Genomic DNA, 21,894 nt, shown 5'->3' on the forward strand with positions numbered 1-21,894 from the left:
GAGGAAAACAGCACAGCCACCCAAGCACACTTGCATTTAATTTCAGAAAGGGGAACTACACAAAAATGAGGAGCTTAGTGAAACAGAAATTAAAGGGTACAGCACCAAAAGTGAAATCTCTGCAAGCTGCGTGGAAACTTTTTAAAGACACCATAATAGAGGCTCAACTTGAATGTATACCCCAAATTAAAAAACAGTAAGAGAACCAAAAAAGAGCCACCATGGCTAAACAACAAAGTAAAAGTAGCAGTGAGGCAAAAACGCATCCTTTAAAAAAGTAGAGGTTAAATCCCAGTGAGCAAAGCAGAAAGGAGCACAAACTCTGGCAAATGAAGTGTAAAAAGCTAATTAAGAAGGCCAAAAAAGAATTTGAAGAACAGCTAATCAAAGGCTAAACAGTTTTAAGTACATCAGAAGCAGGAAGCTTGCCACTGGACAATCTAAATGCTAAAGGAGCACTCAAGGACAATAAAGCCATTGCAGAGAAACTAAATGAATTCTTTGCATTGGTCTTCACGGTTGAGGATGTAAGGGGGATTCCCAAACCTGACTCATTCTTTTTAGGTGCCAAATCTGAGGAACTGTCCCAGATTGAGGTGTCACTAGAGGAGGTTTTGGAACAAATTGATAAACTAAACAGTAATAAGTCACCGGGACCAGATGGTATTCACCCAACAGTTCTGAGGGAACTCAAATGTGAACTTGCAGGACTACTAACTGTAGTTTGTAAAAGCAGCAAAGAATCCTGTGGCACCTTATAGACTAACAGAGGTTTTGGAGCATGAGCTTTCGTGGGTGAATACCCACTTCCTCAGATGCATGTAATGGAAATATCCAGGGGCAGGTATATATATGTGTGCTAGCAAGCAAGCTAGAGATAACGAGGTCAGTTCAATCAGGGAGGATGAGGCCCTGTTCTAGCAGTTGAGGTGTGAAAACCAAGAGAGGAGAAACTGGTTCTGTAATTGGCAAGCCATTCACAGTCTTTGTTCAATCCTGAGCTGATGGTGTCAAATTTGCAGATGAACTGAAGCTCAGCAGTTTCTCTTTGAAGTCTGGTCCTGAAGTTTTTTTGCTGCAGGATGGCCACCTTAAGGTCTGCTATAGTGTGGCCAGGGAGGTTGAAGTGCTCTCCTACAGGTTTTTGTATATTGCCATTCCTAATGTCTGATTTGTGTCCATTTATCCTTTTCCGTCAGATCCCACTGAGGAATACACTAAGGCCATGTCTACATCTAAAATTTTGCAGCGCTGGTTGTTACAGCTGTATTAGTACAGCTGTATAGGGCTAGCGCTGCAGAGTGGCCACACTTACAGCAACCAGCGCTGCAAGTGGTGTTAGATGTGGCCACACTGCAGCGCTGTTGGGCGGCTTCAAGGGAGGTTCGGGGAACGCGAGAGCAAACCGCGGCGAAGCTGGTCTCCTTTCACGGTTGGCTCTCTCGTTCCCCGAACCCCCGAACAAGCAGGTCTCCTTCCCTGCGGTTTGCAGGGTGGTTCGGCGAACGCGAGAGCAAACCGGGAAAGGAGACCAGCTTCGCCGCGGTTTGCTCTCGCGTTCCCCGAGCAAGCAGGTCTCCTTCCCTGCGGTTTGCTGGGTGGCTCCGGGAACGCGAGAGCAAACCGCGGCGAAGCTGGTCTCCTTCCCCGGTTTGCTCTCGCGTTCCCGGAACCACCCAGCAAACCTCAGGGAAGGAGACCTGCTTGCTCGGGGTTCCGGGAACGAGAGAGCAAACCGGGAAAGGAGACCAGCTTCGCCGCGGTTTGCTCTCGCGTTCCCGGAGCCACCCAGCAAACCGCGGCGAAGCTGGTCTCCTTTCCCGGTTTGCTCTCGCGTTCCCGGAGCCACCCAGCAAACCGCAGGGAAGGAGACCTGCTTGCTCGGGGTTCCGGGAACGAGAGAGCAAACCGGGAAAGGAGACCAGCTTGATTACCAGAGGCTTCCTCCTTCCACGGAGGTCAAGAAAAGCGCTGGTAGGTGTCTACATTGGATTACCAGCGCTGGATCACCAGCGCTGGATCCTCTACACCCGAGACAAAACGGGAGTACGGCCAGCGCTGCAAACAGGGAGTTGCAGCGCTGGTGATGCCCTGCAGATGTGTACACCTTCAAAGTTGCAGCGCTGTAACTCCCTCACCAGCGCTGCAACTTTCTGATGTAGACAAGCCCTAAGAAACTACAGCATCTACTCAGGACACTCCCTACACTAACACCAGAAGAAATCAACATACCCCTAGAGCCCCGACCAGGGTTATTCTATCTACTACCCAAGATCCACAAACCCGGCAATCCTGGACGCCCCATCATCTCGGGCATTGGCACTCTCACTGAAGGACTGTCTGGATATATGGACTCTCTACTCAGACCCTATGCCACCAGCACTCCCAGCTATCTCCGCGACACCACTGATTTCCTGAGGAAACTACAATGCATTGGTGACCTCCCAGAAAACACCATCCTAGCCACCATGGATGTAGAGGCTCTCTACACAAACATCCCACACACAGATGGAATACAAGCTGTCAGGAACACTATCCCTGATGATGCCACAGCACAACTGGCTGCTGAGCTCTGTGCCTTTATACTTACACACAACTATTTCAAATTTGATGACAATATATATCTCCAGATCAGTGGCACTGCTATGGGCACCCGCATGGCCCCACAATATGCCAATATCTTCATGGCCGACCTGGAACAACGCTTCCTCAGCTCTCGTCCACTCACACCCCTTCTCTATCTACGCTACATTGATGACATCTTCATCATCTGGACCCATGGGAAGGAGACTCTGGAAAAATTCCACCATGATTTCAACAGCTTCCACCCCACCATCAACCTCAGCCTGGATCAATCTACACGGGAGGTCCACTTTCTTGACACCACGGTGCAAATAAGTGATGGTCACATTAACACCACCCTATATCGAAAACCCACCGACCGCTATGCCTACCTTCATGCCTCCAGCTTCCATCCCGGGCACATCACACGATCCATTGTCTACAGCCAAGCACTGAGGTACAACCGCATCTGCTCTGACCCCTCAGACAGAGACCAACACCTACAAAATCTCCACCAAGCATTCTCAAAACTACAATACCCACACGAGGAAATAAGGACACAGATCAACAGAGCCAGACGTGTACCCAGAAGCCTCCTACTGCAAGACAAACCCAAGAGAGAAACCAACAGGACTCCACTGGCCATCACATACAGCCCCCAGCTAAAACCCCTCCAACGCATCATCAAGGATCTACAACCCATCCTGGACAATGATCCCACACTTTCACAGGCCTTGGGTGGCAGGCCAATCCTTGCCCACAGACAACCTGCCAACCTGAAACATATTCTCACCAGTAACTGCACACCACACCATAATAACTCTAGCTCAGGAACCAATCCATGCAACAAACCTCGATGCCAGCTCTGCCCACATATCTACACCAGCGACACCATCACAGGACCTAACCAGATCAGCCACACCATCACTGGTTCATTCACCTGCACATCCACCAATGTAATATACGCCATCATATGCCAGCAATGCCCCTCTGCTATGTACATCGGCCAAACTGGACAGTCTCTACGGAAAAGGATAAATGGACACAAATCAGACATTAGGAATGGCAATATACAAAAACCTGTAGGAGAGCACTTCAACCTCCCTGGCCACACTATAGCAGACCTTAAGGTGGCCATCCTGCAGCAAAAAAACTTCAGGACCAGACTTCAAAGAGAAACTGCTGAGCTTCAGTTCATCTGCAAATTTGACACCATCAGCTCAGGATTGAACAAAGACTGTGAATGGCTTGCCAATTACAGAACCAGTTTCTCCTCTCTTGGTTTTCACACCTCAACTGCTAGAACAGGGCCTCATCCTCCCTGATTGAACTGACCTCGTTATCTCTAGCTTGCTTGCTAGCACACATATATATACCTGCCCCTGGATATTTCCATTACATGCATCTGAGGAAGTGGGTATTCACCCACGAAAGCTCATGCTCCAAAACCTCTGTTAGTCTATAAGGTGCCACAGGATTCTTTGCTGCTTTTACAGATCCAGACTAACACGGCTACCCTCTGATACTTGTAGTTTGTAACTTATCATTCAAATCAGCTTCTGTACCAAACGACTGGATGATAGCTAATGTGATGCCAATTATTAAAAAGGGCTCCGGAGATGATCCCAGCAATTACAGGCCTGTAAGCCTGACTTCAGTACCAGGCAAACTGGTTGAAACTATAATAAACAACAAAATTGTCAGCCACATAGATAAACATAATTTGTTGGGGAAGAGTCAACATGGTTTTTGTAAAGGGAAATCACATCTCACCAATCTACCAGAATTCTTTGAGGGGGTCAACAAGCAGATGGATAAGGGGGATCCAGGGGATACAGTGTATTTAGATTTTCAGAAAGCCTCTGACAAGGTCCCTCACCAAAGGCTCTTAAGCAAAGTAAGCTGTCATGGGATAAAAGGGAAGGTTCTTTCACGGATTGGTAACTGGTTAAAAGATAGGAAACAAAGGGTAGGAATAAATGGTCAGTTTTCAGAATGAGAGAGGTAAACAGTGGTGTCCCACAGGGGTCCGTATTGGGATCAGTCCTATTTAACATTCATAAAGGATTGGGAAAAAGGGGTAAACAATGAGGTGGTAAGATCTGCAGATGATACAAGATACCCAAGATAGTCAAGTCCCAGGCAGACTCCAAAGACCTACAAAAGGATCTCTCAAAACTGGGTGACTGGGCAACAAAATGGCAGATGAAATTCAATGGTGATAAATGCAAAGTAATGCATATTGGAAAATATAATCCCAACTATACATATAAAATGATGGACTCTACATTAGCTGTTACCACCCAAGAAAAAGTTCTTGGAGTCACTGTGGATAGTTCTCTGAAAACACCCACTGAATGTGCAGCAACAGTCAAAAAAAGCAAATAGAATGTTGGGAATGATTAAGAAAGGGACAGATAAGAACAGAGAAAATATCATATTGTCTCTATATAAATCTATGGTACCTCCACATTTTGAATACTGCGAGCAGATGTGCTTGCCCCATCTCAAAAAAGATATATTGGAATTGGAAAAGGTTCAGAAAAGGGTAACAAAAATGATTAGGGGTATGGAACAGCTGCCATATGAGGAGAGATTAATAAGACTGGAATTTTACAGCTTGGAAAAGAGACAACTAAAGGGGGATATGACAGAGGTCTATAAAATCATGACTGGTGTGGAGAAAGTAAATAAAGTGTTATTTATTCCTCTCATAACATACAAACTAGGAGTCACCAAATGAAATTAATAGGGAGCAGATTGAAAAAAAAAACAAAAGGAAGTATTTTTTCCACACAAGACACAGTCAACCTGTGGAATTCCGTGCCAGAGAATGTTGTGAAGGCCAAGACTATAACAGGGTTCAAAAAAGAACTAGTTAAGTTCATGGAGGACAGGTCCATCAATAGTTATTAGCCAGGATGGGTAGGGATGGTGTCCCTAGCCTCAGTACGCCAAAAGCTGGACATGGGTGACGGGATGGATCACTTGATGATTATCAGTTCTGTTCACTTCCTCTGGGGCACCTGGCATTGGCCACTGTCGGAAGACAGGATGCTTGGCTAGATGGACTTTTGGTCTGACCCAGTAGGGCCGTTCTTACAGGCCTGCACAACATGCCGCCCAGGGGCCGCATGCAGCCTGCATGGGCTCACTGTGCAGCCAGCAGAGGGTGAGTAGATAAGCAGTGGGTGAGGGAGGGGGGCTGAAGGGGCGGGTAGGAAGTGGCGGGGGATGAGGAGGCGAGCTGGGGGGGGGGCTAAGGAGACGAGCGGGCAGGCAGTGGCCGGGGCTGAGTAGGCAAGCCAGGGGGTGGGGGGCTGAGGAAGCAATCAAGGAGTCAGTGGCTGACCTGTTCTACTGATCTAGTCTGGTTCCCACCCCCTCTCCAAGGGTTGCAGCTGTCTGGAGGTGCTGCCTTCCACGCCTTCTTCAGTCACACCTCATTCATTCAACTGGGCAATTGATTACAAAGTGAGGGGAAGATCTTATTCTACTTCTAGCAAAAAGACGTTTTTCTTTTATCTTAATTATACTACCTTAGGGGCTCGTTATAACATATTACCAAGGTTCAATACCGCTGTTTTGGTGGGGCAGCGCTGGGGAAGGAGGGTTTGTTTCCGTGGGGTGGGCGGTGCTGGGGGTGTGTGTTGTGTTTCGGGGGCAGGGGGGCTTGGCAGCTCTGGGGGAGAGGTTCAGCAGGGCCAGGGGGGTTCTGCCTCAGCTGTTTTCTTTGGAGTAATATGGCCCTCACCACTTTACGAGTTGTGCAGGTCTGTTCTATATACTCATTCCATAAAAGATAAACACGTCATGCTTTTCTGATACAGTAATCTGTGCTCTTAAAAAATAAAATAAATAAATAAAGGCACTGAGAAATCACCCTATTTCCCAAATAAATAAAAGGCCACTGACATAAATTGTGTTTGTTTGTTTTTTAATTTGGAGAAGGCAGGTTCGAAGGGATAGAGAATTAAGGATCATGCAAACAGTTTTAAAACAAGTGAATGAATCAGAAGTAACAAAACTAGGTATGTTTATGACCACTTAAGCCTCTGGCATTTGACACAGGGATCACTCAAAACATAATTTTAACTTAGGAAAGCCACTCTGATAAGCTATTCTTAAAATAGTTTAAAATGAATGCAGAAACTTAAGCAGTAATTCTACCGCAGCTGTTGCATCATGTACAGTCTGTTACTGGTCTCTTTTCTCTGCTGGGGTAAGAGGCTGGAGTCGAGTTTCAGTTAGGGACTGGACCATTTCAGAGCTGCGAGCAGAATACAACCACGGCAATGTTACCTCTAATTTTTCCAACACACGTGCAGAAAGAATTTTGTTATGTGCACCAATATGGAGGTGATGTGTGACATGACCCTGTTTATGTGCACCCATATTGGTGCACATAAAAAATTCATGCGATGGGGAGTGGAGCTGAGGGATTTGGTGTGTGGGAGGGGGTTCAGGGTTGGGACAGTGGGTTGGGGTGCATGGGGGTGCAGTCTCTGGGGTAGGGTCAAAGATGAGGGGTTCAGGGCTGGGACGGAGGGTTGGGGTGCAGTTGGGGGTGAGGGCTCTGGGGTGGGGCTATGGATGAGGGGTTTGGGGTGCAGGAGGGGGCAAGGGTTTGGGGTGCAGGGGGGCTCCAGCTGCAGGTGTGGGCGGGGGTGAGGGGTTTGGGATGCAGGCTGGCTCGGGGCTATGGCGGGGAGAGAGGATTCCCCCCAGCTCTCTCTCGTCACAGCAACCACGAGGATAGAACCATGGATTAACATCAACTGATCCTTATTCTCAGATATGTAGGTTACTTAACAAAGGACGTAGCTTTTCCTCAATGAAACTCTTCATTTTTATCTTACTGTACAACAACCTGAAACATGAAACACTTCAGCATACAATTTTAAACATTCAAACACAATTATCTAGGAAAGACTATTAGGTAACTAGCTATAAAATCAACAGGTTTTAGTTTTGTTTGGTTGGGGTTTGTTGGGGTTTTTTTGGGGGGAGGGAGGGGTATTTAAACTTTCAAGATCTACCATGTCAACTGCATATACAGATTTATCTCAAGGACGAGCTGTAATAGGCACCCTATGTATTTGTAGTAAAAGACAGTTATCACCCCAAAGAGCTCACAGTCTAAGGCCCTGATGCTCCAAATAGTTAGGCCTGGTCTATGCTTAAAAATTAGATCAACCTAGCTATGTCACTCAGCACTGTGAAAATTATTGAGCCTTGAGCGCTGTAGTTAGGTTGACCTAGCCACCAGAGTAAACATGGCTAGGTTGATGAAAGAATTCTTCCATCTAACTATCACCTCTCAGAGTGATAGTTTAACTACATCAACGGAAAACCCCTTCCGTCAATGTAGAAAGCATCTATACTACAGCACAACAACAGCATAGCTGCAGCTCCATACCAGTGCCACTTAGCAACTGTAGCGTAGGTATGCCTGAACATACACATTCAATTTACTGGGTGTAATTCAAGTGCTTGCATGATTGTAGCCTCAGAGACTGCATTAAAGAGTGTGGTGTGTACTTAAGCAGTAGCTACATAATGTGTGTTTTGGGGTGAGATAGTGGAAAGAAATCCAAGCTAATCATGGAAATGAAAGTAAATCTTTAGAAAATTCTTCCTGAATCTTTTAATTTCAGGAAAATTGCTTTTGCTTTAAGAAGTGCCTCCCTCAGTATATTGAGGAATGTATTTTTCCTACTTTTCTCTAGCATAAAGAAAGACAAAGCAGATTGAAACTCAGTAAGGAAAGTTTTAGAACATTTCCGCTGGGTTTTCTTTAAATCTGATAAGGCAAAAGTTGTTGAATTCAGCGCTTCTAGAGGTAATAGCTTATGTCCACTTTCTAAAACTAACTTTAGCCAAGCAAAAGTGTAGAATCTAACTGCTTTTTGTATTTGACAAAGAGGCAGCATCACGAGGATCTAAAGTCCTCTAGAAAAGGAAGGATTGTCCAGTGGTTAGGTCGCTAGCCTGGAACTTGCCTTGTCCCATTTCAACTCCTTGCTTTACCATGGACTTCCTATGTGTCCTTGGGCAAATAACTTAAGTCCAGATATTTGAAGGTATTTAAGTGACTAAATACATTTAATTATATGGGCCTTAGTGTCTTTGTGCCTCAGTTCCCCATCCATAAAATGGGAATAATAGCATTTTTCTAGTCTATAGGGATGTTGGGTTGATAAATACATTAAAAGATTCTGAGGCACTCAGATAAAACAATACAGGACCATACAAGAACCTCAGAAAGTCAAAGGCCTAGCAACATCACTGCACAAAAGACAGGTATAATAAATTACTATTCCACTTGAAAAAATCTGTAACTCACCTTCCAGACTAATGTTATAAAATAATTTATTTATTCATTGCTGAGATAGGCATTGGAAAAGCCAAAAAGCCAAAAATATTTAGTCATCAGTGAAATAGAAGAGACCAGAAATGGATGAGAAGTGTGAGAGTTAGAAACATTTAGTATGGAAGTAGAGTGGAAGAAAGAGTGTAAATGGAAAGTGGCATTTCCCATAAACAAACAATTTCCAGAACAGCAGAAGCTAGAACATCGATGACTGGATAGGAAAATGAACAATTCAACACCTTTGGCTTTTTCAACACTATGTTGGCTGTGTGCCCTGGTTCATACTTCAAACACTATAATTTCTACTACTTCTAGTGCCAGATGGGAGTGAAGACTTCTTGAAGTTGGTACAAAAGGTGTATTCTACAACCATTTCTTAAATTGGACCATGATCTCTGAGCTTAAGCACGGTCAGCCCAGCTCCGTACTGGGAGAGAAGACCTGCAAGAAAAATCAGTTTCTACAACAAATTACATAAGAACATAAGAACGGCCGTACCGGGTCAGACCAAAGGTCCATCTAGCCCAGTATCTGTCTACCGACAGTGACCAATGCCAGGTGCCCCAGAGGGGGTGAACCCAACAGGTAATAATCAAGTGATCTCTCTCCTGCCATCCATCTCCATCCTCTGACGAACAGAGGCTAGGGACACCATTCCTTACCCATTCTGGCTAATAGCCATTGATGGACTTAACCACCATGAATTTATCCAGTTCTCTTTTAAACGCTGTTATAGTCCTAGCCTTCACAACTTCCTCAGGTAAGGAGTTCCACAAGTTGACTGTGCACTGCGTGAAGAACTTCCTTTTATTTATATAAAAAAATACATATAAAATTTGTTTTAAACCTGCTGCCTATTAATTTCATTTGGTGACCTAGTTCTTGTATTATGGGAAAAAGTAAATAACTTTTCCCTATCCACTTTCTCCACATCACTCATGATTTTACTGACCTCTATCATATCCCCCCTTAGTCTCCTCTTTTCCAAGCTGAAGAGACCTAGCCTCTTCAATCTTTCCTCATATGGGACCTTCTCCAAACCCCTAATCATTTTAGTTGCTCTTTTCTGAACCTTTTCTAGTGCTAGAATATCTTTTTTGAGGTGAGGAGACCACATCTGTACACAGTATTCAAGATGTGGGCGTACCATGGATTTATAAGGGCAATAATATACTCTCAGTCTTATTCTCTGTCCCCTTTTTAATGATTCCCAACATCCTGTTTGCTTTTTTGACCGCCTTTGCACACTGCGTGGACATCTTCAGAGAACTATCCACAATGACTCCAAGATCTTTTTCCTGACTCATTGGCGCTAAATTAGCCCCCATCATATTGTATGTATAGTTGGGGTTATTTTTTCCAATGTGCATTACTTTACATTTATCCACATTAAATTTCATTTGCCATTTTGTTGCCCAATCACTTAGTTTTGTGAGATCTTTTTGAAGTTCTTCACAATCTGCTTTGGTCTTAACTATCTTGAGTAGTTTAGTATCATCTGCAAACTTTGCCAACTCACTGTTTACCCCTTTCTCCAGATCATTTATGAATAAATTGAATAGGATTGGTCCAAGGACTCACCCTTGGGGAACGCCACTAGTTACCCCTCTCCATTCTGAGAATTTACCATTAATTCCTACCCTTTGTTCCCTGTCTTTTAACCAGTTCTCAATCCATGAAAGGACCTTCCCTTTTATCCCATGACAGCTTAATTTACGTAAGAGCCTTTGGTGAGGGACCTTCTCAAAGGCTTTCTGGAAATCTAAGTACACTATGTCCACTGGATCCCCCTTGTCCACATTTGTTGACCCCTTCAAAGAACTCTAATAGATTAGTAAGACACGATTTCCCTTTACAGAAACCACGCTGACTATTGCTCAACAGTTTATGTTTTTCTATGTGTCTGACAATTTTATTCTTAACTATTGTTTCGACTAATTTGCCCGGTACCGACATTAGACTTATCGGTCTGTAATTGCCGGGATCCTTTTTAAATATTGGCGTTACATTAGCTAACTTCCAGTCATTGGGTACCGAAGCCAATTTAAAGGACAGGTTACAACCTTAGTTAATAGTTCTGCAACTTCATATTTGAGTTCTTTCAGCACTCTTGGGTGAATGCCATCGGGTCCCGGTGACTTGTTAATGTTGAGTTTATCAATTAATTCCAAAATCTCCTCTAGTGATACTTCAATCTGTGACAGTTCCTCAGATTTGTCACCTACAAAAGCCAGCTCAGGTTTGGGAATCTCCCTAACATCCTCAGCCACGAAGACTGAAGCGAAGAATCCATTTAGTTTCTCCGCAATGACTTTATCATCTTTAAGCGCTTCTTTTGTATTTTGATCATCAAGGGGCCCCACTGGTTGTTTAGCAGGCTTCCTACTTCTGATGTACTTAAAAAACATTTTGTTATTACCTTTGGAGTTTTTGGCTAGCCGTTCTTCAAACTCCTCTTTGGCTTTTCTTATTACACTCTTGCACTTAAGCTGGCAGTGTTTGTGCTCCTTTCTATTTACCTCACTAGGATTTGACTTCCACTTTTTAAAGGAAGTCTTTTTATCTCTCACTGCTTGTTTTACATGGTTGTTAAGCCACGGTGGCCGTTTTTTGGTTCTTTTACTGTGTTTCTTAATTTGGGGTATACGTTGAAGTTGGGCCTCTATTATGGTGTCTTTAAAAAGGGCCCATGCAGCTTGCAGGGATTTCACTTTAGTCACTGTACATTTTAACTTTTGTTTAACTAACCCCCTCATTTTCGTATAGTTCCCCCTTTTGAAATTAAATGCCACAGTGTTGGGCTGTTGAGACGTTCTTCCCACCACAGGGATGTTATATGTTATTATATTATGGTCACTATTTGCAAGCAGTCCTGCTATAGTTACCTCTTGGACCAGCTCCTGCGCTCCACTCAGGATTAAATCTAGAGTTGCCTCTCCCCTTGTGGGTTCCCGTACCAGCTGCTCCATGAAGCAGTCATTTAAAGTATCAAGAAATTTTATCTCTGCATTTCATCCTGAAGTGAAATATTTCCAATCAATATGGGGATAACTGAAATCCCCCACTATTATTGGGTTCTTAATTTTGAGAGCCTCTCTAATTTCCCTTAGCATTTCATCATCACTATTACTGTCCTGGTCAGGTCAATATAGATCCCTAATGTTATATTTTTATTAGAGCATGACATTTCTATCAATAGAGATTCTATGGAACATGCAGATTCGCTTAAGATTTTTACTTCATTTGAATCTACATTTTCTTTCACGTATAGTGCCACTCCTCCCCCTGCACGACCTGTTCTGTCCTTCCGATATATTTTGTACCCTGGAATGATTGTGTCCCATTGATCGCTCTCAGTCCACCAGGTTTCTGTGACGCCTATTAGATCAATATCCTCCTTTATCACAAGGCACTCTAGTTCACCCATCTTATTATTTAGACTACTAGCATTTGTGTACAAGCACTTTAAAAACTTGTCCCTGTTTATCTGTCGCCCTTTTCTGATATGCCAGATTCTTTTTTATGTGACTGTTTATCATTTGATCTGGCCCTTACATTATCCTCTTCCGTTCTCTGCTCCTGACTATAACCTGGAGATTCTCTAACATCAGACTCTCTCCTAAGAGTAGTCTGTGTCCAACCCACATGCTCCTCTGCAGCATTCGGCTTTCCCCCATCTCCTAGTTTAAAAACTGCTCTACAACCTTGTTAATGTTTAGTGCCAGCAGTCTGGTACCACTTTGGCTTAGGTGGAGCCCATCTTTCCTGTATAGGCTCCCCCTATCCCAAAAGTTTCCCCAGTTCCTAATGAATGTAAACCCCTCCTCTCTACACCATCGTCTCATCCACGCATTGAGACTCTGAAGCTCTGCCTGCCTACCTGGCCCTGCGCGTGGAACTGGGAGCAATTCTGAGAATGCCACCATAGAGGTCCTGGATTTCAGTCTCTTCCCTAGCAGCCTAAATTTGGCTTCCAGGACATCTCTCCTACCCTTCCCTATGTCATTGTGTTGGTGACTTGACTTGATCTTTGGCCAGGAACTCTCTTTTGTTCTGTTTGTACAGTTATGATAATACAAATAATAAGAACAATGCATGATTCTTCTCTGAACCAGTACTGAACTGGTGCCCAAGCCAGGTGACTGGGGGAACTGCCTTCTTAGAGGTGCGTTCTATAAGAAGAAAAAGTAAGGTCCAGATCCTGTGGAATTTTTCACAAGTTTAGAAATGCTAACCCAAATATGTTAACCAAATTCCTATTTTGGTAATCACATTCTGCCTTTCTAAAATTTCCCCTGCAATTGCTATTGAATATTAAAAAAAACAAGGCAAAATGTATTCTAAACTTCACTGTTTAAACATACTAGCATCAGGTTGGATCTGAAAAATAACCTGACCCTTTGGGGCTCCCGTGAGTCATCTCTGTTCACCTCCTCCTGCCTGGGGGGTCAGCACAGGGGCAGCCGTGTGCCCCACTCCTGCCAACTACCACCCACGTTGGTGCGCGTTGTGCATGCTGCAAAGCGAGCATGCCAATGAGTCACTACACTTCTCACTCCACAGCACACACAGCTCAGCAAAGCTGCAGTATCTGGCAGAAGCAGGGCATGCAGCCACTGCCATGACAACTCCAAGGGCAGGAGGTGACCAGAGATGGATCACAGACACAGGGAGCAGAAAGCCCCCATCAATCCAAGCCCCAAGGATGAGGTGGCAGTAGCGCTGACAAAGGTTTGGGTCCTATGGGTTCTGAAAACACTAGACATTCTTGGGTCAAGTTTGGGTCAGCTTCTGGGTTGGGCTATAAAATTAGGCCTGAGCAGATCATTAAACTAGACTGCTTTTGTCACTTCTCGCTCCACCATTCATATGTTTGTGCATTATCTAGCTAGACTGTTTAGTTCTTTGAGGCAAGAGTCTGTGCCTTCTTACCTATCGTTAAAGCACCTCACATATAGTTGGCCGTATACAAGTAACAGGACGCAGCATGGGCCAGGAGATACGGCACTGGACTGACAGAAGACCTTGGTTCTTCTCTCAGCTCTACCACTTGCTGTGTGACCCTGGGCAAGTCATTTAACCTCTCTGTGCCTCAGCTTCCCCATCTAACACAGGTATAATAATGCTTAACCACTTTTGTGAAGTGCTCAGTATTGTTATTAGTACAGCATTTTTCACTTGCCGCCCTAAACTGCTGGGTGGCATTGACATGTGCTATTATATAGACACAAGAGTTCTTCCAACAGGTGACTACGCTGAGGACTTGCCTAAAACACTACAATAGCACAGCTGCACCGCTGCAGTGCTTCAGTGTAGCGGCTACCTGTGCCGACAGGAGAGATTCTCCATCAGTGTAAGTAAACCACCTCGAGAGGCAGTAGCAAGGTCAACAAAAGAGTTCTTCTGTCAACCTAGTGCCATCTACACAGGGACTTCGGTCAGCTTAACTTCACCACTCCGGGGTGTGCATTTTTCACACCCCAGACCATCATAGTTAAACCAACCTAATTTTCTAGTGTAGACCAGGCCTAACACTGTACAAAATGCTAGACATCTATCATACACAAGCAAGCCATCTTAACAATCAAAAAGAATCGGGGGTAAAGGGAGAGATGATCCTAGCTGATTACAGAATTATGAGCAGAAAATGAGAAGCTAAACCAGACATCATTAAGTTCACAAGTGAAATACTTCTCTTTGGCTCTTGAAGGATATGTCTACAGTAGACTTTTTTTAAAAAAAACCAAAACTCTCAAGTGGACTGATTGCCAATTAACTCACAGTAGTAAATACACTGTGAAAGCTACCCTCAAAAGTGCCCAAACATTTATTTCTTTCTACAGAAGTTTGTGCATTATGTTAGGGCTTAGCCTAGGTAAAAGTCAAGTGCACATAAACCCAAAGTGAAGAAAAGAGTAAAGATCCATAGATTGAGAACAGCAGAAGCATAAGTAACTGCAACTTACAGTATCTAACTCTTCAAGAAGTTAAAAAAAAAGAGTAAAACAGATGTGGCCATCTGTTTTTCACAAGTTAAAAAGTAATCTCATCATCTACCCTAGGAGGACAATGTTTTACAAAAGTCAACTTTATTCTAAAAGGTAATTGAAGAAAAGCAGCAATGCTTTCAAATGTAGTTGTTCACAAAAAAGCATGGCTAACCTGTCTGAAAATTCAATGTGGACTAGATTCAGCTTCTGAGTCCCCTGCAATAAAAAGGGGGGGGGGGGGTGGTTAAAACAATAGTTGACATTTAGTTTCAGTTGCACTGGCAAACCAAAAAAGTTGAGACTAAACACTACACCACTCTGACAATACAAAGTGATAAATGTCTTCACAGCTGTTTTTTCTAGAACTACGCAACAACTGAACCAGACTTCTCAGCATTCAAAATATAATATTTTAATAAACCACAAGGAAAAACAATTAAAACATTAGACTTGGATAACTATGATCAGATGGTCTGAAGCTATACTCACTAAACATAGGAGTAGCAATGTTGTTAAAAACCCAGCACGGTGGATTTTTTCAGGGGATGTTATTGCTTTTTTCATTTTTGGTACTTCTGTGACATTCTGAAGTAATTACATGACCATATATAGGAAATTTTTTATTTTAAATTGAAACAAAAATTAGAACCTAATTAATAAAAACTAACTAGTCTAAGAACTTAAAAGAGAAGTGATAACAACATCAAGGTTTGCTTATGAGGAAACCAAAGATTTAGAACTGTCTAGATAGAAGCCTAGAGGGGAAGAGGGAATGGATTGAGTGATTACCAATGACAAAGGCATGCCTAGTGGGCTAACCAACTATCACTGACTGTTCATGTGGAGAGTGAGGGACGCAGTAGGTAAAGCTGTAAATTGTGAGAGGCCTTGGCTTTCTAGAATTCAGGAACTTCTGGAAGTTGGACAGGGTATCTGATAATATGGTTCTGTCCAAAGCTACTGAGCTCATCTTGTTTTTCAGTTTTCACAATGCTGAATTCACTTGGTGGTTGTTTCTGACTATAAAGGTAGTAAATGTGAAAGTTGATCAATCATGCAAATGTATGATTGACTGGTGATTACCAAACATCAGTACACAGAAGGAAAGGATAGAAGCAAATTAGTGGATTGAAGGAGTTAAAATTAGAAGACTCCTTTGTCTCAGTTGCTAAAGATACTATGTAAGACTTCAGAATAAGATCTGCCATTTGTTCTGAAAAATAAAATGGAAAAGATGAGAGAACTATTCAGATACAAACATCCTAAGCTTCTGATGTATAGGTGTTTAGTGCAGTTTGATGCAGAATGCAGTGGCACGCCTGTCCAGTGGCCATTCACAGAGAGAGCATGCTGTGCGCTCCGTGAGTGCACTAGCTTCCAATTAGTTTTCTGATGGAGTTTAGATTGTTAATTTAGACCCATAAAGCCCTAAATGGTTTGGAACCTAGCTAATGAAGTGTCTCTCTCTGCCTGTGATATACTGCAACAACTCCAAATAGCAGAGGTTGGTGGCTGGGTCCTTGAAGGGTTCTCAATGCTTGAACATGATCTCCTTCGTGGTCTGATAAAACGCTGATTTATTGACCTTCGGAAGATGCTGCAAGGCTCACGTCAAGCTCATTCCCAGGCCTTTGCTAAGGAGATGGGTTGAGGGATAGAGGGTGGATGTTTGAGAGAGGTTATTTTGCTGCGCTGTTGCTAACAGGGTTTAAAGCGGTTATAGTTTGGAATTATCATCCTTGATTACATACTTCAGTTACATAAATACGAGGAGCCAGCTGGGATAGATGCTTTTAAATAAATTTGAAAACATACAAGAAAGCAACGAAAGGTCTAAATACAACTGGAAAACTTGAACATCAGGTGAGTTTTAAGTTCTTAAACTCAGCTGAACCATATCCTATCAAAACTGAACAGATATGAAGGTTCCTTACAGGGAATACATTTCTTGCAAAAGTTAACAACTCATGGTTGCGTTGGTATAAACTGCAGTTTTACTGAACAGTAAGAACGTACCTGATGTCATAAGAAAGTAACAGTATTGCCTCAGTTATACATAAAGGTGAAGTTTAATCAAGGAGCAAAATTCAAGGGATTTGTTAATGAGAATACTCGCTACCCTACAATAGAGTTAGCCAGACACTAATTCAGGTTATATCTGGGGTTAACAGTGCAGTCACTTAATAATTAATATATTTAATTCAATTAATGATACTGGAGAAATTGAAAACATTTTACATTAACAGCTGTGTCAAGCTGCTGAAAGACCAAGGTGTTAGTGAAGCCTGCATTCTTCAGATCCAGGTTTCTCAGGTAGCTATTTCGTACTTTTGATTGAATTTGTTGATTCCTGAAAAGCACTTTACAGGAGCACTATCAGAGCAGTTTTCCTCAGGGTTTTACTGCTAAATACCACCTCCAGTTCTGATTTTAATCAGACCTCAGAAACCATGGTCAAGCTTCTTCAGCAGTCCTTGGATGGGGAAAATTCAGGGGGTTGCAGGAAGTGGTGTTCTTCCCTCTGAATTAGTGTCTGTACCTGATGTTAGGAGTACTGGATGATTGGAAGAGCCAGATTTGCAGTGAGTGCTTTTGGAATGAGATGTAATAGCAAAGTCTTGACCCCTGTGGTCACTAAAACAGTGACAGTATGCAAGAGTATAAGCAACTAGAGCCCTGGCTAAATCTCACTTTAGCTGATTACATTCTGCCTACCTATAATTCCCTGGAAGTTACAAATGGTCATAGTTTTCTTCACTGCCTGTCTTAAATTGTGGTGAGGCATTACTGTGAACTGTTCTCAAAGACATGTTTCACCGCAGAAGTGGAAGCATTTCAGTGACAAGTGAAATGTATAGAATGCAGTAGTTATAAATTGCTTTGTGATCCTTCAGGATGAGAGAGACAATGTAAGCATTTCAGGTTTTGTCTACACACAAAAATTGTACTAAATTTGAATAAATCTGTTTAGAAACGTGTTTAATTAAATCAGTGTAGCCCTCAAGTGGACCCTCTAAAATTGTTATAAGAATACTTTATATTAACATAGCTTCAGTCACTCATGTAAAGCACTCTTAGGCTATGTCTACACTACACAGCTTTTAGCGACATGGCTGTGTCGCTAAAAGTCATGCAGTGTAGCTGCTATTTTATCGACTTTCCTGCTGACAAAAAACTTCCAACCTCAATGAGCAGCATCTTGCGTTGTCGGCAGGAGCACCTACTTGTCATGGCAAAACTTTTGTCTTTCAGGTGTCAGGGGACGGTTAACACCTCTGAAAGAGAAAAGTTTTGCTGCTCAGTTGCCAATGTAGACATAAACAAGAAGGCTCACACAAGGTAAATGCACCAAGTTAACTAAATCAGTACAACTTTTATGTACAGAAAAGACCACATTTCAGGCTGGATAAAAATCTTTTTTTTTTTGGAAACAATAAAAAAATCAGATCTTTTTAGTTAAATTGGATTTTTTTTATTTTGTCATTTAAATTATAAGTTTTTTTTTAAAAAAAAACTATTTAAAATGAAATCCAAATTTAATACAAAATGTGTTAAGGACTAAACTTCTTATAATTTAGTTGTAAATGTGAAATATGTTTGGATAAGAGAAGTTTATGTATCCCAGACAGTTACGGTTGTTTTGTTCAATAAAAATAAATTTTATATGCTATTTAATGTGTTTAATTAATTCCAGTTAATATATTTTAATGGTTTTATAAACCAATGAGAATGCACCTTTCTTTAGAAAATAACTGAAATCTAAATAGCAAAGTTGATTAAAATAGATTATTTAAATCAAGACTTTCCATTTAATGATTTAAATCACTCTAGAGATTAAGAGGCTAGGGACCTTTCAGCTTGGAAAAGAGGAGACTAAGGAGGGATATGATAGAGGTATATAAAATCATGAGTGGTGTGGAGAAAGTAAATAAGGAAAAGTTATTTACTTGTCCCTATAATATAAGAACTAGGGGTCACCAAATGAAATTAATGGGCAGCAGGTTTAAAACAAATAAAAGGAAGTTCTTCTTCACACAGCGCACAGTCAACCTGTGGAACTCCTTGCCTGAGGAGGTTGTGAAGGCTAGGACTATAACAGGGTTTAAAAGAGAACTGGATAAATTCATGGAGGTTAAGTCCATTAATGACTATTAGCCATGATGGGTAAGGAATGGTGTCCCTAGCCTCTGTTCGTCAGAGGATGGAGATGGATGGCAGGAGAGAGATCACTTGATTATTACCTGTTGGGTTCACCCCCTCTGGGGCACCTGGCATTGGTCACTGTCAGTAGACAGATACTGGGCTGGATGGACCTTTGGTCTGACCCGGTACGGCCGTTCTTATGTACCCTACCTTATTGCACAGGTTCCATGAAAGCATTCCTATTGGCTGAAGGTAATTTTTACACCTAAGTAAAAGACAAATGGGCTTGATATTTTACTAAAATTTAAATTCAGTTATATTCCAAAAGTAAGTAAATCTAACACAGTCTGTAGCTCGGCTCTTCTTGTTCCTTATTGCTTTGACTAGGACTTGTTCTAGGCCAATTCTGTGAAATCCTCCCATTTGAGTGGAAAAATGCACGGAGACATGGAAATACATAGGGTTCCACGATCCTTCACCAGAACTGAAACCCGAAAGGCTCCTATGTCTGAGGCAGTGTCTACCTGCCACTTTCAGCACTAAAACTTTGTCATTCGGGGTGTGAAAAAAACACACCCCTGAGCTACAAAAGTTTTAGTGCTGAAAAGCGCCAATCTAGAGAGTGCGTTATGGCGGGGGGTTGCGCCTGTTTCACGCCTTGTTCAGGGCAGTTATTTTTTATTGCCCAGGAGAGTTCTCCCTTGGCGATGCAGCATGACTACGTTGCCCACATCACCGCGCTGCCATGGCCGTGCTGTAAGGTGGGCAGTGCAGACATACCCTAAGGGCTGTACGTAATACTCTGAAATGTACCTACAATTCAGAGTTGGGGAGGGGCATGGCCAGTAGGGAACCAAAAACCTCAGGGATGATAGTAGGAGAGGGGACCTCCTAAAAGAAATATAAGAATGAAAGATAACAAAAAAGTGCGGCAGAGAAGTGCTGAGAATTTTTTTTTCTTCAAAAACTGGCAAATAGCGCCGTGCCGTGCCGTGCCGTGCTGTGCCGTGCCGCTGGAGGCAGGGGCATCAGGGCTCCTTGGCCTTGGGGAGCGCAGGGTCAGTCTGGGGCTGGGAGGCCCCTGAGCGAGCGGCACAGAAGTGTCTGTGGCCCCCGGCCCCCCGCCCGGTACCTGCAGTGCGAGGCCCACTTACCCGCAGAGCTTTCCCTCTGCAGGACCCCGGGCCGGGCTCTGGGGCTGCCATGGCGACGGGCCAGGCCCGGCGGCAGCGCTCAGGCCATGGCTGGGGGTGCAGAAGGGGCCCGGACCCGGACCCAGCCCGGGACCCGGCGGAGCGGCAGGGCCGGCCCAGCTGTCCCGATTTGGGGGTTTCTCATCCAGGCTCCCCCCCCCATCGCACCTGCTGGGGGCCCCGCGGCTCGGGCTCGGGCCCGGCCCTTCCCGCGGCGGCCGGGGCTGGCCGGGGGGTGGGGGCGCGGGGCGCAGCCCGCCCGCCGCCGGCAGCTCCGGGCACGTGGCAGGCGCGTGCGGCGCGGCCCGGGGCTCCCCCCGCCGCCCACGTGCTCCCCGGCCCCGCAGACTCACCCGGCGGCGCGGCGCCCCCTAGCTCAGCCCCATGGCGCCGGCGGCGTGAGCGGGGCCGGCTCCGCGCTGTGTGCGGCGGGCGGGGAACCGCTTCCAACCGGCTCCGCGCGCCGGGGGGGCCGGATGTGACGTCACCCCTCAGGTGCCGGAACCCCCCCCGCGGGGCTCCCAGTGCCGGCCGGCCGGGGGGGTCACGGCACTGCGCGGCACCGGCAGGGAGGGGCCCCTGGGGCGGGATTGGGGAGGGGCTGTCGGGGGGGGGGTCCGAGATTGGGGAGGGGCCGTTGGGGTGGCACGGGGGGGGTCTGGGATTGGGGAGGGGCCGTTGGGGTGGCACGGGGGGGTCTGGGATTGGGGAGGGGTCGGGGGTGCCGCACGGGGGGGCAGTCAGGATTGGGGAGGGGCTGTCGGGGTGGCACGGGGGGTTCTGGGATTGGGGAGGCGCTGTTGGGCCGGTGGGGGAAGTCTGGGATTGGGGAGGGGTCGGGGGTGCCGCACGGTGGGGCAGTCAGGATTGGGGAAGGACTGTCGGGGTGGCACAGGGGGGTCTGGGATTGGGGAGGGGCCGTTGGGGCAGCAGGAGAGATCTCGGGTTGTTGGAGGGGTCTGGTCAGGTGGGGCTGAGGCTGGGGTCAGCATTGGAGAGGGGTGTGGAAGTAACTGGTGGGGAGTCTGGGTGTGTTGGGGGGCGTGGGGCATTCTGGGAAGATGAGGATGCTGTGGAGCTTTGGGGGTTGTTGAGGGGTCGCTGGAGGTCTTGGAGATTGCATGAGGGGCTTTGGGCACAGGGGGAGGTGTGGTATTTAGGAAAGTTGTTGAAGAGAGTGTGAGGGGTTGTTGCTCAGGAAGTGTGGCTGTAGGGTGCTGTGAGGTGGTTGTTCCTGGTGGGAGAGGGACACCTATAGCTAGGAGAGGAGGAGTATTTTGGGCAGTGTCAGGGGACTCTGTGCATTCTTGCCCTTTCCCAGAGTGGGGTCATCCTAAGCCGGGGTGGGCAAACTTTTTGGCCTGAGGGCCCCATCTGAATGGGGAAATTGCATGCAGGGCCATGAATGTAGGGCTGAGGCAGAGGGTTGGGGTGCAGGAAAGGGCTCATGGCAAGGGGTTGGGGTGCAGGAGGAGTGTGGGGTATATGAGGGGTCTCAGGGCAGGGGGTTGGGTTGCAGGAGGGGACTTAGGGCAGTGATTTGGGTTGCAGGAGGGGTGCAGCTCAGGGCAAGGGGTTGGGGTGCAGGCTTTAGCCTGGCGCTGCTTATCTGGAGCGTCTCCAGGGTGGCAGC

At 45.0% G+C, this 21,894-nt stretch overlaps 1 protein-coding gene across 5 annotated transcripts in view; it reads right to left on the reverse strand.

The window, feature by feature from the left end:
- The window catches only part of ATP13A3 (ATPase 13A3), a 137,766-nt gene extending 117,074 nt beyond the window's left edge, over positions 1 to 20,692 (reverse strand). For 2 of the 5 annotated variants that reach the window (XM_050963859.1, XM_050963858.1), the window contains exon 1: positions 20,615 to 20,684. The gene's annotated coding sequence lies outside the window, so the exon portion shown is untranslated. Of the gene's footprint in view, positions 1 to 15,097; positions 15,137 to 20,614 lie in introns of those variants that run through there. The other 3 variants (XM_050963860.1, XM_050963861.1, XM_050963862.1) reach the window with 3 other exon arrangements.
- Positions 20,693 to 21,894: the final 1,202 nt, after the last annotated feature.

The sequence above is a fragment of the Gopherus flavomarginatus genome, chromosome 8 (genome assembly GCF_025201925.1).
Source record: "Gopherus flavomarginatus isolate rGopFla2 chromosome 8, rGopFla2.mat.asm, whole genome shotgun sequence".
NCBI lineage: Eukaryota > Metazoa > Chordata > Testudines > Testudinidae > Gopherus > Gopherus flavomarginatus.